Source organism: Dreissena polymorpha, chromosome 4, assembly GCF_020536995.1.
Source record: "Dreissena polymorpha isolate Duluth1 chromosome 4, UMN_Dpol_1.0, whole genome shotgun sequence".
NCBI classification, from domain to species: Eukaryota; Metazoa; Mollusca; class Bivalvia; order Myida; family Dreissenidae; genus Dreissena; species Dreissena polymorpha.
The window spans coordinates 125,450,814-125,467,380 of record NC_068358.1 but is presented as its reverse complement, the minus strand read 5'-3'; the positions used below and the strand labels follow the sequence as shown (position 1 = coordinate 125,467,380).

Below are 16,567 nucleotides of genomic sequence, written 5' to 3'. Positions count from 1 at the left end.
TTTTAATCGGGTCCGTTGATCTTTAAAGGGTTGTGTTCATTTCAAACTTGCGATTTAAAAAGCTATTAGATAATTTTGAAAAATGTGTTGCGTCTAAGATTATGCAATAGCGAACAACTACGGTGACTTTAGTGCCTTGAATATAATAACGGTCGCCACATGTCATCGATGTCGCGAAACAGTATAAATAGCGGATTCGAAAGTCAATCACTTTAAGTTTCGAAAACAGATTTGTTAAGTAAATATCCGGCTCCGTTCGAAAAATATTATTTAATATTAAAAACTTTTAAGACCAGAAAACATGCAGGTATGAATATTTTATTATTGATTGTATATGCTATTTTTTATATATGCTTTTGTCAACAAGAAAATCTTTTATCACCCAAAAACCAAAAAACGGATGAATGCAAATTTGATAAATGCCATAAGCAAGCTGAATAACATAACTTCGTGCATACAGACTCATATCATATCATAAAGCTAGATAATTTTTGACGAATGCCGATTTATAAGATTAATAAACGATCTTTGAAATATTGATATCTACCGTCGATTGTATTTCACATCACTTTTGTTTATAAAACTTGCTTAGTTGTTAGCAAAATAACTTGTCAAAGTTAGAAAACACTGGCGTCATAAACTTAGGCGAGGTTTTTTATACGGACTGTCTACTGGATATCAGCGGCCTTAAACTCCGTGGTTTTCTTATCAGATCCAGTAACACCCTCAGCGGTGAAGTCATAAGAAGACGTCGTCACATAATCGCCTCTTTTCACGTCGACGTTTCTTCTGATCGTGGGATTGCAGGTCTGTGTGCATTGGCGACTGTAATCAGACGTGCTACAAAACGTGGCGTCGCACATCACGTGGATTCCCTGATGATTGCTCATGTACTCGAAGTTTTGGAACACAAATCTCGTCTCGTGCGTAGACTGCGAGATCAAGTGAGTGTTGGTGTCCACTTCACAACTAAACATACAAACACGTAAAATGCCTATCAAATATGTAAAAAAAAGTTTTATCGAAATTGAAAACCGCATAGGAAAATCATTTTTAAGCAAATTCTAGTAAAAGTAGAAAAGGAATAACCAATACATTGAAACCAAACTGTCCTTCCCGTTCTGGATGAGGTTGTATCGCAGATGGTCCGGTGACGTCGGCGAGGGCACGTATGAACGCGCATCTTCACCGTCGAGTCAGTGGCCTGGGTGAAAAACTTCACATATACGACCGTGCCCACAGACACGCGCAGAGGATTGCTGGGGACCGGCTGCTGGAAGTTCGGGTCCAGGTAGAACGTCATTTTCACCGTATAGTGTCTTGCGCCAGACACCAGCGGGACAACTTGATGGTTGTTGTTTTCGTGCTCTATATGACCTGTATTACACACATATTTATTGATGATAATTTCAGAGATGTCAATACAAATACCGGACATGCAAGGTCAAATAGCTGGAAGATATTTGCTTGAATATGTACCATTTGTCGACTTTAAAAGCATACTACGTTTTGGCTTTGGTACTGTGCACGGATTCTTGTACCAAACCGTAGAAGCAACAAGTTGAGTGTCTCCATTTAATTATTATGATTATGCGTTCCATTGCAGCAACATTATTTTAGACTTATCCAGATTGACAGATTCCTGTATTTTAACGGTACTCTTGTATTGATACTCCTCAGTTACTTCTACGCTTAGCGCACTCATACCGGAAGAGCTCTCGTTCCTCTGTACGTCACACTCTACACCGACCGTCCAGTTGTAATGGCGAATGATAAACGAGTGAACGGGGTCTCTCTCTGCGTATACGATTTGGTTCGAGTAGCCTTACCTGAAAATCAAACATCTTTTTTAGAGTAACAAGTATTCCAATACTGTCTTATTAAGTTATAAAGATAAAATAAAATAAAAATTATTTCAATTTACAGTATAAAGGGATCACAATTAAATGTCACTACGAAATCGTAATTTTGATCAAATTGTCTTTTCTTATGAGCGCCAAGACAGACAGTGTTATTCAATGAAACAAATTATTGATTATATCAAGAGGTTGTCAATGAATTATGCCATGTCAAGAAACAACGCAGAAGAACAAGTAATTCTTTTTTTATTAATGCACACCTAAAGATAACATTCCATGGATAACAACAAAATAAATATAAGCTGCAAACATAGCTCAAAAGCATTAATAATTAAATATATAACGTGTATAATCTAAACGGATAGTTGACAAGTCATACTGTTTGTTACCGTTTCACTCGTGAGGCATTCTCGGAGACCCTGCTGAAACACCACGTGATTCCAAGATTCCACGCCCATGCACGTGTTCTCCCCCAGGTAGATGTCGGATGCACGTGCGCTAGGGTACAGCATGCCAATGTCCACTTGGATGTCCCAGTCCGTCTCGCAGCACCCAACCCGAATGGCGTCTTGCACGGTGTAACCTGCTCAAATATATATAAATAGAATGACGCCCATCTAGCTATATCCCATCACAAAGAAGCTTTGCACTGTGCAATCCACTCAATTATTGCTAGTTATACTAGAACATCTCCTTGGTTTCTTGTCATATTCTGAAAGACATCACAACCCATGTTTAAATAAATGGGATTCTATGGAGTTTAACCTCGCTTGAGCCTGTTTTTGAAATGCACGATACATTTGTACGTAGAAAATGCATTAAAGATTAAATAACAATAATGCAAATACTGATCAAACAGACCGAATGTTGTATTGAGAATATAGAGCACATGGTCAATATCTACTCGACGGACACCCTTATCACGTGATTAATGATGTGGGGCTAATTGTAAATTGACACGAGACACCTGAAACAAATCTATGCCGTAGTTTTTTTATATAAGCTTTGATTTCTTAAATAAAATTGGTGATTTATGTAATTTAAATATATCATGACTCTGGTAGACTTTCGAGAGGGGATTTGTTTTCAGCGAACAGGACTAGTAAGAACTAGAAAACATGCTATCTTAATTAAGTTTCATTTTCTTGTGTAATTACTAGTATTCATAGCACCCGTCTCGAAAATAGTTGCAATGGGTTAAATTCAAACATCTTTTAGTCTCCACGGATAACGAATTTTTTTAAGTTGTAAGCATGGACTAAACTGAAAAGAATATACAAGCAGCTGATATAGATGTGCACTCGTCTAAGAACTGGTATGGAGTACTACAGATTAGCATCATGTTTGTATTTTATCAAGAGAAAGTTATCTACATGTCTTGACCAAAATACGCGCTGCTGTAGGCCTGTCCGTAACTAGGGCGCAGGAAAGAATTCAATTATTGTTGTGAACGAATCTTTCACACAAAACACAGTATGATAGACAGTGTATTAAAAGATACAATACGTGTGAGCCAAGTGAAAAAAGGTCAAAGTCGTCGTGTGGCGCGGACGAACATTTTCTCTGAACCGAAAATAGTATTTATTTTAGCTCGAAAATCAAAACCTACGATATCTAATGTATAATAAAGATGGTTTGTTTTGGTATACTTTTGTGTCCATACCACGCATGTTGACTTTTTACAGTTGTCGCTGATAGAGACAGACAATATACCAAATGTAATTGACATATGTCAACAATGTAAACTTCCGGTTGAAGTGCAACAGTACCTGGACTTATCGTAAATACGTATACCAAGGTACTTGGAACATATTTGAAATGAATTCTGCTTAGATCTCTCTAAAATATGTCTCTCTGACATAATAATTGCTACTCCTACAACCCATATAGCCTCCAAATCAAACGTTTATGCACAAACTCTTAAACTCGCCAGATCTGGTGATTGTCATCCCCACCGAGGTCCGACCTAAATTTTCCCGTGCGGCGTATGTGAAAAGCCATGCATATCTTACCAAGAGTGTAATGCCTGTGATTCCTGTGACCAGTGATTCACCGCAAGTCTGTCGCGCAACAAAAAAACACATAGTGGCTGACTGCCAAACGTCTTAACTACTTTTTTTAAACAACATACATCGACTCCATCGCTACTTCGATAACCACAGCAAACTTGTACAACATATTTTTCCCAAAGCAACGGTCACCCATAAAGTCCAGACATCACACAAATAAGCTCCTCATGTTTTAACCGCTCTGTTGGCTCACCAATGCATACCTCTTCACCCGCAAGGAAAACCACCTGAGGCTTAATAAAGACAGCAGCGTTCGATTATAAAGCATTCTCGTCATGATTTGTCAAAGCATGCGGGCTTATAAAGCTGAATTCTGGCTACTCCTGAAAGGCGCAGAGCCATACATAGTTATTAGCAGCGAAACATAGATGCACCAGGGTTTCTATGAAAGGGTAATATTCCCTCCTGGATACCACTTCATAACCAGAAGGAAGGGATAGAACATATAGCCATCATGGTGGGGTCATGCTTGCAGCCATGGGTAGCATCTTTGGAACAGAAATAAAAATCATATCAAACACTGAAATCAGTGCAGCCCCTCTTGAAAGTCCAGGTAGTCACTCCTTATAGTTGGATCAGTATACCGCCCGCAAAACAAAGACAAATTATGCATAGAAGAAATGTTCCTCAAGATAAGGGAATTGCATATAACCTACCAAAGTCCATCATCTGTATTGCATATAACATGAATCTTCCCGACATCAACTGGGACAGCTCTACCATAGATGGTAACTCAAACAAAGTCGGTACCAACAATCAGATGATTGAGTACCCAAAACAATGCCTAACAAGCCACAAAATCCTGGACTAAGGAAACAAACAAATATTGAAGGTCTCCAACAAGCGACCAGAAAGTTCTCATCTGGATTAGACTCTGACTTATAACATTATATGTTCGTATAACGAGGTGCATTAGTTAAAGACATCCGAAGCCAAATGCAACGAGATACACGAATGAATGCGCTATTTCTGATTGTAACGCTGTTCTGATCCAAACAGTGGTCATAAGTTTGACGCCGACATTTAGTCCCGGAACAGTCAAGTGTCTACACACTCACTGGCGGAAATATTGATGGCGCAATCAGGGTCTTCTTCTCACGAAATTGATGTTAGCGAGACCATACAACGCACATCAAAATTAGATATGGCCAAACCGATAGAGTACGATATTGATATTGAGCGATTCCATTGACCGAAGAAACCACAGATTCCAGTAGAAATGGCACAAAAACAGGTGTTGCCACTGAACGTTCTGGCCAAAATGGTTGTGTCCGCAAACCATGCAAATCAAACTTAATTTGGTTTTCTTACCACAGAGTCATGTCCTTAATGTATTGGTTTAAAACGCCGTTGTTCCGGGGACAGCGGCATTAAGTGAAGCCAAAGACAAAGGTAGATGTTTAGCCATTTATAGACATGAAACCTAAAGACCCAGACACGTTAATGACATCTCTTCATAAGTCAAATGTTGTGTCATAGCAATAAGGTCAGAACTTCGCTGTGTTGACAGGTGATCAAAATTTGATGTCAAAATTATCTGGGTATACACATATCAGTTTGCAGATGTAATACTACGTACCGGTGGTACAGAAAGTACAGAAAGATAATAAAACGTGTTGTCTTTTGGTCAGGATTAGGATATGTTTATGTTATACTATAGTCAACATATGTATTATTGGAATTAATTTGATCGGACACTTATTAATCATTTAATTGCTACTAATTTGTATGATAATTTGTATACTTTGTACATATCCATTATTCTTATGAACGATTTAGATCTGTTCTTGGTTTTACGAGCATTATTTTATCAGCCATCTTAATTATGGCAGCCATCTTAGACGCCTTCTTTATCATTTTTAATATTTAATATAAAACACATTTGAAGTTTTTATTTATATTTAATATGAAGAACATTGTCAAAATTACATTCCATTTCATAGAATAATGCATTTCTATATGTTTAACTAAATAATACTGAAAATCTTGGACGAATATCTCGAAAACCTCATGAATATGACTCATCTAAATTCTTCATCAAAGACATTCCCATCACGAAAAACACTTTTATAATTACCATTCAACTTAAAGCCGGGTTTAGTGCATAATGATCCGTGTAGGACAAAATACCTTAGACACCCTTCATTTCAGGCAGCGACAAGACTGTGGAATAAACTTCCAAACCACCTTGTGACGGCTCCAAGCCTTGAAGCTTTCCAGGAAGGGATGGTACCAAAGTAATCCATCAATGACTTTTATCCCACTTTTACAGCGAAATCGGTTGATTAAAGCCCCGTTGATTAAATTTCATCTATAATCAACGGCAAGGCTATAATCAATGGCACGAAATGACGTCATGAACTGCCGAACCAGGACTACTTTTTCCCACGCACCTCGTCACCTGTATTTGCCAAGTGCATCAATAATAAAAACAATCTCAAATGTTTGTCAATCTTAATGAACTTAAAACAAAGGAAAGTAGCAAAAAATGAGTTTTTTGTCATTTATTGTCATTAAAACCTAGTATTAGGTAAATTTAACACTATGCAAATAGGTTCTGTTGTTGTTGCTCCCCTTTGAAGAAGTTAGTTCGAGTTGCTGCCCTTTGACCGTAGAAAACAATCGTCTGGCCCAAGAAATCATGTGTTCATTTACAAGCTGTACTCGGATATGCGTCCATCTGATTTTTCTTCAAAGCATCTTTTCTACCTGTCAATACGCACAAATGACACTGCATCCCGGTGATTCTTGCGTCAACAATTAGGTGTCAACAAGTTAGGTCAGATGCTGAAGGCCATGGCAAAAGACGCCGGCTTTCTCAAGCACAAGAGAATAACGAACCACTCAGTTCGCAAATTCCTGGTCCAAAAACTTCGAAATGCAAACATTCCACCCACTGAAACCATGGCCATAACAGGGCACAACAATGTCCAGTCAATAACCAATTATTCCAACATATCTGTTGAACAGCAGCAAAAGTGATCATTCTTGCTCAGTCCAGTTAATGTAACAATCCAACAGATTCCTCTTGTTCACCTTCATGCACCGAAACTATGGCCGAAATGCAGCCTAGACAACCACTGTCTACCGTCGAACAAGTTGATCTTGATGTTCGCCCCACCCAGTCACTTCACCAGAAAATGTCTTTCTCTAGTTCGAACAACTTTGCCTCACTTTGGTGCCACTTTCAACATTCAAAATGTTAATGTATATAATGAGCTTAAATCCAAGTAATATTTGTTATTTCGTCACGAATAACCACATATTATAACAAAGAAGCAAATATTGTGCACCTCATGATCGACTCGATAGTTTGATATAGAAAGTGAATTGTGTGTGGTGTTAGGCTACGTTGTAAACAAATGTAGTTCCTTGTATATAACAACTTAATGTCATATTGATATCATAATACTTAAAGATTTGCAATTCAATATGATTAAAATTGTAATTAATAACGCTCGGCTCTTTGTTACAGAACGATATTCTGATTAAAAAAAATGATTATTTGATCAGCGGTTATTTATGGAACGCGGAGTAATACACTGACCTTGGTTACACTACAGTCATTATCAAAGTACGACAAACACTCATGAAAACTTATTTTGTTTAAATAAAAAAAGTTTACTGAATAAAAAGTGGGATAAATAGAATAATAGGTTAGTGTTGATTATAGATCAGGTTTATCATGCTCGGCACGAAAACGAAAAAGCACTCGCCAAGGCTCGTGCTTTTTGTTTTCTAAGCCTCGCATGATAAACCTGATCTATAATCAACACTAACCTATTATTCTCTATTTGTGCATAGTTTTAAAATCTTTAAAACGCGCCACACCATGACTCTTGACATGTGTTCCTTGTACGAAAATGCCACATAGGGGGATCTTGTACAATAAATTAAAAAGAAGAAGAGAAGAAGTATTTCCTAATCATAAATTTCGAAATGCAATGTGTATATACTTTTTTCACTGAACTCATTATCATCGGACAGGGATAAACGTCCGAAATAATAAACGAAAAATAATAGAAACACTCATCAATACATTGAATCATGAATACACATATACGTGTTTCCATATACTTTATATGAATGACGGTACACAATTAAACTTATCATAAGAATTAATTTTCAAGCATCCGTTAAAGTTAACATGAAACAAGGCTTTGTCTCGTTTGCTTTACCTAGATCCCTGGTAAAGACCAAGCATTCTGCAGATCACCATAACATCCAGATGGTCAAAGTTGTCATCACAAATTGTACCCCATTGACCGTTATGGTAGACTTCCACCCGGCCGCTGTGATAGTTTGGACCGTTTAGCAGCCGGACTTTCTCTGTGATCATTGTTGTCAACACGCAGGCGTTTATATGATGCATATAACATATAATAAAAACTATATTATTTATTGGACGTGCTCTTATGAGGGAAATCCGAAATTTCGTCACGCGTTGTTTTGTTGAGAACAGACGGTGTTACCGAACACATTATAACTCAATTAAACGTATTTAGATATCATAATACCAACTTCTGACCTAATTTCGACTCGTGTGCCATATATCACGTGCAAAACGTACGAGTTTAAAGTGATATTATGCGCATGTTTCACTGTTGAATTGACCTGAAAAGAATTAGCAGGTCAAAATAGTTACTTAAAATATGGTTACTGACCAATTATCTGCAAATCATCTTGCTACCAATTGTTTATAAAAATATATATTATATTCGATATTTTACATGACTTACCCAGTCCTCTAAGCCGAAATGAACCGTAAAACAAAATAGTGTCTTTGTGTCGTATGAACAAATCTGCACTTAAACTAGATTTAGATTCACATCGTAAATCGAATCATTTCTGTCGTCAGTTGTCAAAACGAAAGTACGGATGATATTCATATGCATTATTTTTCTCTTTCCGGGATATTGTTTTAGTATGATGATGCTGAATTAATCAATATAAGTGTATATGAAGTGAAAACACCAAAAATAAACAACGGTTGCGATATACACCTATAAACTGATGATGCCCATAATATCACTTTAAACTATTAATCGATCTTTTCGAAATACATAAGACGTGACTTCTTTTTAGTAGTGAAAAACAAAAACAAACACATTTGTGTACTCATACTAATGTTAGTGTGAGCAAATGCAAAGTACAATAACGACATTTTAACTTATACTAACGTTTGTGTCATTCGTCATGCTGTGCCGGTAACTGGCTGTTTCTAATCGGTTATATTGGGTTGTGTATTCAGAAACGTAGTTACCGAATAATCTACAAGGTAATAAAATGTGTACGTTTGTTGAAATCTATTAACCGATTAAGTATATTAAACAGTTTTAATATTAAAGTTCCCTCTTCATAAATCCGTAATACCGGTGATACATTTTTATTATGATTTTCGTAAAAGTATCCAGGTTGATTACACATCTGCGCTCCTTATCTACAGTACTTAAACAGGTTGATTACACATCTGCGCTCCTTACCTACAGTACTTAAACAAGTTGATTACACATCTGCGCTCCTTATCTACAGTACTTAAACAGGCAAACAATACATGATTCTTTGAGGTTCATAGGCCTACTGTGCAAGAGCTTCTAAATTAAACTTCTTATTTGCTCTGAAGAAGATTAAAGTGCTGCACATATCAATCGATACGAATAAATGACATTAATGTTATAAATCCACTAAGACAAAGGTCTTAATATATTCACAAATAAACGCTCCCAATTTCCATGTAATAATCCCATGAGGGCAAAGGTCTTAATATCTTCGCTCCCACTTTAATAGTGTTTAATACTGTATTCCAAAAATAGAATACTCATCGATGAAGCAAGCAGCCAAATGGGCAAGTGAATTATGAGACACCGTGAAAACCCCATCTATGATGATAATGATGATAATGATTAACGGGGATTTTATAGTCGTTTATACGTATCGTTTGGGCATATCAATGGCATATCAGTGCCAAATGAATTCCTTTGATGTTCAATGCACACACATGAACATTCACCATTTATTGGAAGATAAACCTTCGAACATAATGTCCAAATACAAATGCCCATTGAATGTATTTAATGTTAGGCTATGCATCATCTTGATGCTTATATCCTATCAATGATAACACTTATTAAAAGAGACTTCTTTACAGATCGGCAAAATAATAACTCCAAAACTATTATTGAAAAAAAGACTGACCTTTGTAACATGTATTAATAATAAATATACAATATTTAACAATCAAAAATGTATGGATCCCTTTTATTATCTGTCCGTTTTACAATCATCACAAAGCTTTTAACGATATGTCAATGACGTTTCTACATAATGCACATTAATATTTTTGTACATATTGTATATATTATGTTATAATGCCTACCGTTGCAATTAACTCCGAAATCTTCCCCGTGGTTACAACTGTGGGTACCCCATCCTCTTGAACTACAATGGTCTAGAGAATACTCATGTCCGTGGCAACCTAGGTCATCCAGCCATATTGGTCCTGTTCCTATTACACTAGGTGTGTAAACACGACCGTGTCTTAAAACGAAATAAAACCCATAAACTCAGAATCTGTACTTATGTACATGGATTTTAATTACTAATCATGTACCGCATATACAGTGGGCTTTACACTGACTATTAGTCCATGATTGACCTAAAATTAAAATATCAAAATTTCAATACAAAATATCCCAACTGCGGGTATGTAAACGCTGATTTTAAGTATTCTGTTTGTAATCGTGTACATATTCTTGCTAGCCGAGACTGCCGACTCAACTCAGATACTAGGTAATACAGTAAATAATCAGTTACCTTACCTGAAATGTTCATTGAAAAATATGCCGCTCCTCGTTTGATTCTGTTTTATCATTGCGAAATCATAATCTTTATTAAAATAAAAAAAGTTCTGAGGAGTAGTATATGTTTTATTGGTTAGAATAGTGCATGCTTGTGTAAGAAGTTATTGTGTTTCAGATATAACACATTTATAATTTTATGTGAGCGTTCTTGGGTATGGTAGATGGAGTTTGTGATGCCCTATTGCTAAAACGACAACTATTTATGAACATAACATAAATTGGGTGTAGAGATGCCTACACAGACCCTTTTACCGATAACCACGATGTTATTGGATGATGTCGTATCATTTCTGGTACTTTGCCCTTTATTATTCGCGATGATACGTTCATCAACTTAAGGAAGTCAACAAAGACACAATTGACCAAATATATTATTTAATTTAGTAATGTGCACAACAAATAAAGTACAAAAATCCCGATAAATTCATCTAAATCTTTTGTACAAAACAAAACATACATATACAACCCATACAACGGTTCACTGCGATGTAAGTGATTAGTACTCAATACAGAAGAATGCAATATCCCGTACACGATATAATGATCATAAGCAATCGCCAGTGTACCAGTTACAATAAGATATACGTCCATAGCACACCTGTTAAGACACTTAATTCACTAGAACTTGGAACATTAGTTTTGTATATCATTTGCAACCGTTCGATTGATTCATTTTTTCCGATACTGATATAAACTGTACGGGCAAAATGTCCGCGAGCATTCTTCTTTGAAAGGTGATTGTAACAGTATTTATTTAAAAATAATAAATTAAATTGCGAGGACAAAAAAAGCAATTAATTACAACATATGTTGTAAAATTACAAACTCAATAAATGTACAAGACAAAATTATAACAATGTTCATAATTGTAATTACTCTTATGCTTTACAATTCGTAAAGCAACACAAAATTATACAATAGCAAATGTTTCAAAGTGAAATTTGTATTTTGTACCCCTGTCATTGGAACAGTCCCGCATCCGACACACCACCACGACTTCCTCTTAACCAAACTCGTCATCACACACTGTGCCCCAGTGACCATCGTGAAAAATCTCAACACGTCCAGTGTAATTGTTAAGACCGTCAACAATTCTGATATTGTCTCATGTCAAACAACAGATGTACATAAATATACAATTATTAGTACTTGACCAGCTGAAATACGCATCCAAGACGATCTCCATTCATTCATCTACTTCGCAAGCAATACTGAAAATATTTATTTCAGCTCTTTAAATAGTTCAGAGTATTACCCCGGTAGCAAAACACCCCATCTATATTTAAAAAATAAAGTAGCAATTAGAGGAGAAACATTTACGTTTATTATCAAGTCATGATCTTAATGTTAGTATTCAATCGTACGGCTGTATAGTTTGCCTCGAATCCATCGAATGTCCCCGACCAATCTGTACGGAATAGGGCGGTAAGATAATTTCCTGACGTACACATATGCGTTTCATTGCTTTGTTCTAGACGTCCGGATAAGCTGCAAGGAGAAAAACAATTTACTAACTTTAATGATTCGTAATAATAACGTTGAAGCAATGCGTTAGTTTAAAAAAAAAACTTTTTAAATAATGACAACACTACCTTACAAGTTGCCGGTATCCCGTAGAAGGTCCATCATAAGAAATTAAATGATCACAACAAGGTTCTATATGAAAGTGATAATATTGCAAGCACACTGAAAAACCACTTGGGACATTTATATAACAGCTGCAATCCTCTTTGTTTCCATAGTTATTTGGGTAGTTTGGTGATGTGATAAGCCCATTTCTTCCGTAAAAATGTCCTCCACATTGGCCGTGATTCGCTTTAATAAACAAAAAAAGGCTGACACATTAACAATGACACATGTTTATAAGGTATATATTCATCAAATCCGGTGGAGAAATATCCAAAATCGTTTTTTAATTATGCACTTGAACAAAGTTACTCTATGGACATTATGGTAACTTTTGAAAATGATTATGAAAGATTCCCGTGCAAATATTTAGGACAATGCATGTTGTACAACGTTAATTAGCACACATGTTAGTTGAGTAGTGGCACATGTGGATGTAATTGTCATAGCTGGAACAAAGAAAACTGTTATTTCGACACATCTGTTATGTCCGCCCGGCCTTCTTAAACCCAATTCAGAAAAATCTCACCGACATTGTATACAACTATTATAGTACGTCCATTATTTTAGCTGAAATACTATTAACCATAATTTTGGAATTTGAAGCAAACATATATCTTCTTTGAAATATGTCTTTGTACTCATTCGGAAAAAGACATTTATTATTATTAGGTAATAGTGCAAATAATAATTAGCGCACAACTGACATCACATACAGTAATATTATGTTGTGTAAGTTTACTAATGCACTTTAACTACAGCGCATTAAGACACGTCTTGGACATTGTATGCGGAAGCTGCGGAACGAACGGCGCAGATTCACATCATTGAGGTCTGGTCGAGGTAAAAGTAACGTATACACATATGTCGAATAGAATAAAAGAAACATACAAAATATACACCAAAACATACAAAATATAAACCAATGTCAATCCAATTTGACCTAGTAGAATAATCGATTCACAGTTTACTTGACTCAGGAACTGAGGTTATACTCCGGAAAGCCATAAACAATTAATGTCGTTGTTGTTAGCATTGACAAATTTTGTTCTGACGGAGACTGCTGCCGGTCTGGACAACTAAATGATACAACTTTTCGTTAATTTAAATAGTTTAACGAGTGCAGTATGAATAATTGGTGTCAAGCAACAAAACATGCATTCGTTAACCTGCTGGTTACTTAAATCCTAATGTTTCTGACGTGAATTAGAAAAATAAGATGAACTGCCTTGTGCGAACATTATAGTATCACAAATGATGTAATGTTATAGCAATATAATATAATACCTTAAATTCAAGCTGGCTTGAATGATTACAAAGGATAAAACATTAAAGACACCTACGTGACGCGGTCGGAGCCTGTGTGGTGTAATGGTCTGAAACAAACAGTGAACAGAAAACAATTGACGTCTCTTTTTTTTTTAGCAAACTTGAGAAACATATTAATGATCACTCTCTTATTTCGTAGCAGGTCGGTTTTATTATTGTTTTTGGTTTGTAATTATGACCTCAATTTAATTTTTTATTAATGCCGACGTCTATGACATGAAATTCCATGTCCATGTATTTTAATTGTCAGTAGTTCTATTAAACATTTAATATATTCGATTCATTGAATACTAATAGAATTTTAAGAATCGTAATAAGATTGTCTCTATTCCGAAAGACTGATTTGGCAAACTTAAGAAAAGAGAATTGCCTAGTATACATGCGTTTGTTTCACTTTTGTCACAAAAAATGCATAAAATGCCCAAGTGCATTTTCTAATGCTTATCAGGATGTTTATAAAACATAACCACTCAAGAAGAGAAATTTACCCGCGAAACTAATAAAAATAAAGAGTAAGGACCAAAACTAATCTAATATCGGAAGAAACTGCATCGGCATAACAATCTGAACAAGTTCACATGCTGATTAATTTGTTAAGATGTTTGATAACTTTCAAATGAAAAGTCTACAATCGACACATTGCCATATTGTGCGTTGTTGTTTTTTGTTATGCCGGTTTGGTGAGAACACTTATCTAGTTGCATGAAGCTAGCCTAAGAAATGTAGAAAATAATGTGCATGTAACTAATCAGATGTGCACTTGCATTAAGAGATTTCGATGTCTTATAACGCTAATAGAAATACCTTTTGAATTACGTTTAATTGCTGTTTAATATGTTTGTAAAGTTTCACCACACTAGCATTTCGATCGCCTTATCTTTCGTACTATTTAAGGAAAATACAAGAAGTACGCGCCTCACAAAGATCATAAGGATAGAAACAGCAGGGCAAATTAATGATGCGAACTATGTTAATTTTTTACCATCAAAACCTATGCTGTTTTAATCACTTTCTTCCACAATGTAAATATACATCGTCCTGGTGGCTACAGTGCACACTCCGGTGGTGGTCAACAATGCAGTCGTTGAGGTCCCACTCGTAACCACGACAATGGAACACGGATGTAAATATGTCTCCTTTCCCACCATTCCCTCTTGTGCCGTATCCACTACAAACACGAAGAAGATCATTATATGTTGTCAAAGTGCATGCTTCTATTCTATGACTTTAAAAAAATATAGTTTTTTTTTCATTGTAGACTTACTGCTATAACCCATTAACCATATTCACTTGTTTTAAAAATCGAAATAAGCAATTGCATGAACAATAAAGTTGAACAAAACACTATATTGATAGAGAGTAAAATGTGTATTATCGATCTTTATATTAAAAATTACTAGTTTTTCAGTTACTAACTGTTTGGTGTGACAGCGCACGATATCATCCTAGATGATACCAAATAAATACTTTCTGTAATAACACTCACTTCAAACCATTGGAAAACCCTAATTGACGGCAAACGACGTTCGCCTCTGCATAAGAAAAACCTGCTCTCTAACAAACTGTGCTGCATGAGTTGGAGGATGTGTTGTAGATCTCCAATCGACCACTGCTATCATCAGTGGAATCCATTAGCCGGACTTCATCTAGTGGGTGTTTTAACTGAGCATATACATCTTAGCCGTATAGCTCCTAATATTAATCAGGCACTCACCATTATGCATGATTATATTAAATACGGTTACGATGAATGAATTAGTGTCCATACTCGAAGCGATTTAAATTAATTTGAAACGTACCTCGCTAAAATTATTCTTTTATGACCTCATTTAACTCGTGAAAAACGTGCTCGCCCTAAACAGAATGTAAATAGAGACACTGTCCAAGCCTAAAAATGTATGCTTATAGATTTCACAAGTGCTCTCCGCCTATATATAATATTAGTACATTGTGTGAACATTAGTGCGGAACATTAAGTCGTTAGAGCTATTTGGCGTTGGTTCAAATACAAAGTGCTTCATATATATTCAAAACAGCCGATAAATAATTAAATAAAGAGATAATTTAAAATCTATATTCCATCCCGGCTTAAGAGAACGCACTGGCATAAGGTAGATAATTTGTCTTGGGCGTGTCGATATTAATATCATAAGAATATAAGCGTTTTTAATGAGCATACATTATATCACCGAACCAGTCTGAGCGAATTGAGTAGAACTGTCAAAACGTTAAAGAAGCTGTAATTCATATTATGCAATAAATATATATATATATATATATATATATATATATATATATATATATGATTATATGCATTCCGGCACCACGCAATCACAGAATCGTTATGTTTCGTTTAAAGGGACCTTTTTCACGTCTTGATAATTTGACGAAAATTAAAAAAAAATGTTTCAGATCTGCACATTTTCGCTGAATTTGTTTTGCGAGGAAACATTTACCATGCTCTTAAATATCCATTTTATACATATTTTGACGATTAAAAAAAAACTGAAAATTATAAAGCGTTTTGAAAGCGAAGCGATAGTATAATTTGGGAAATTCTGATGTTATCTTTATATTGTGTGACATTACGAGGATTTCTGTATAAAGTAAAAAACACTATATCATAACGGATGGCCGATTTGTTTAAGGGGTAGGCTTTTACTTCAAGGGTCAGTGGTTCGATCCTAGGTGTGGATTAAAAAATCTGTCTTTAATGTTATTTTTGTTTTTTACTGGAACTCTTTAGTTCCGATGTTTACATTTATCAATGTAAAGCATTTAATGGCAAACTTAAAAATATTCATATCAACAATATGGTTTGAAT

The 16,567-nt window shown here is 35.5% G+C and overlaps 1 long non-coding RNA gene across 1 annotated transcript; it reads right to left on the bottom strand.

Annotated features, from left to right (window-relative positions):
* Positions 1 to 1,136: 1,136 nt before the first annotated feature.
* Positions 1,137 to 2,367, bottom strand: LOC127876022 (uncharacterized). The gene is made up of 3 exons (XR_008047602.1): positions 2,249 to 2,367; positions 1,708 to 1,829; positions 1,137 to 1,377 (listed from the first exon to the last, which is right to left on the bottom strand). It is a non-coding gene; the product is annotated as an uncharacterized LOC127876022 (long non-coding RNA).
* Positions 2,368 to 16,567: the final 14,200 nt, after the last annotated feature.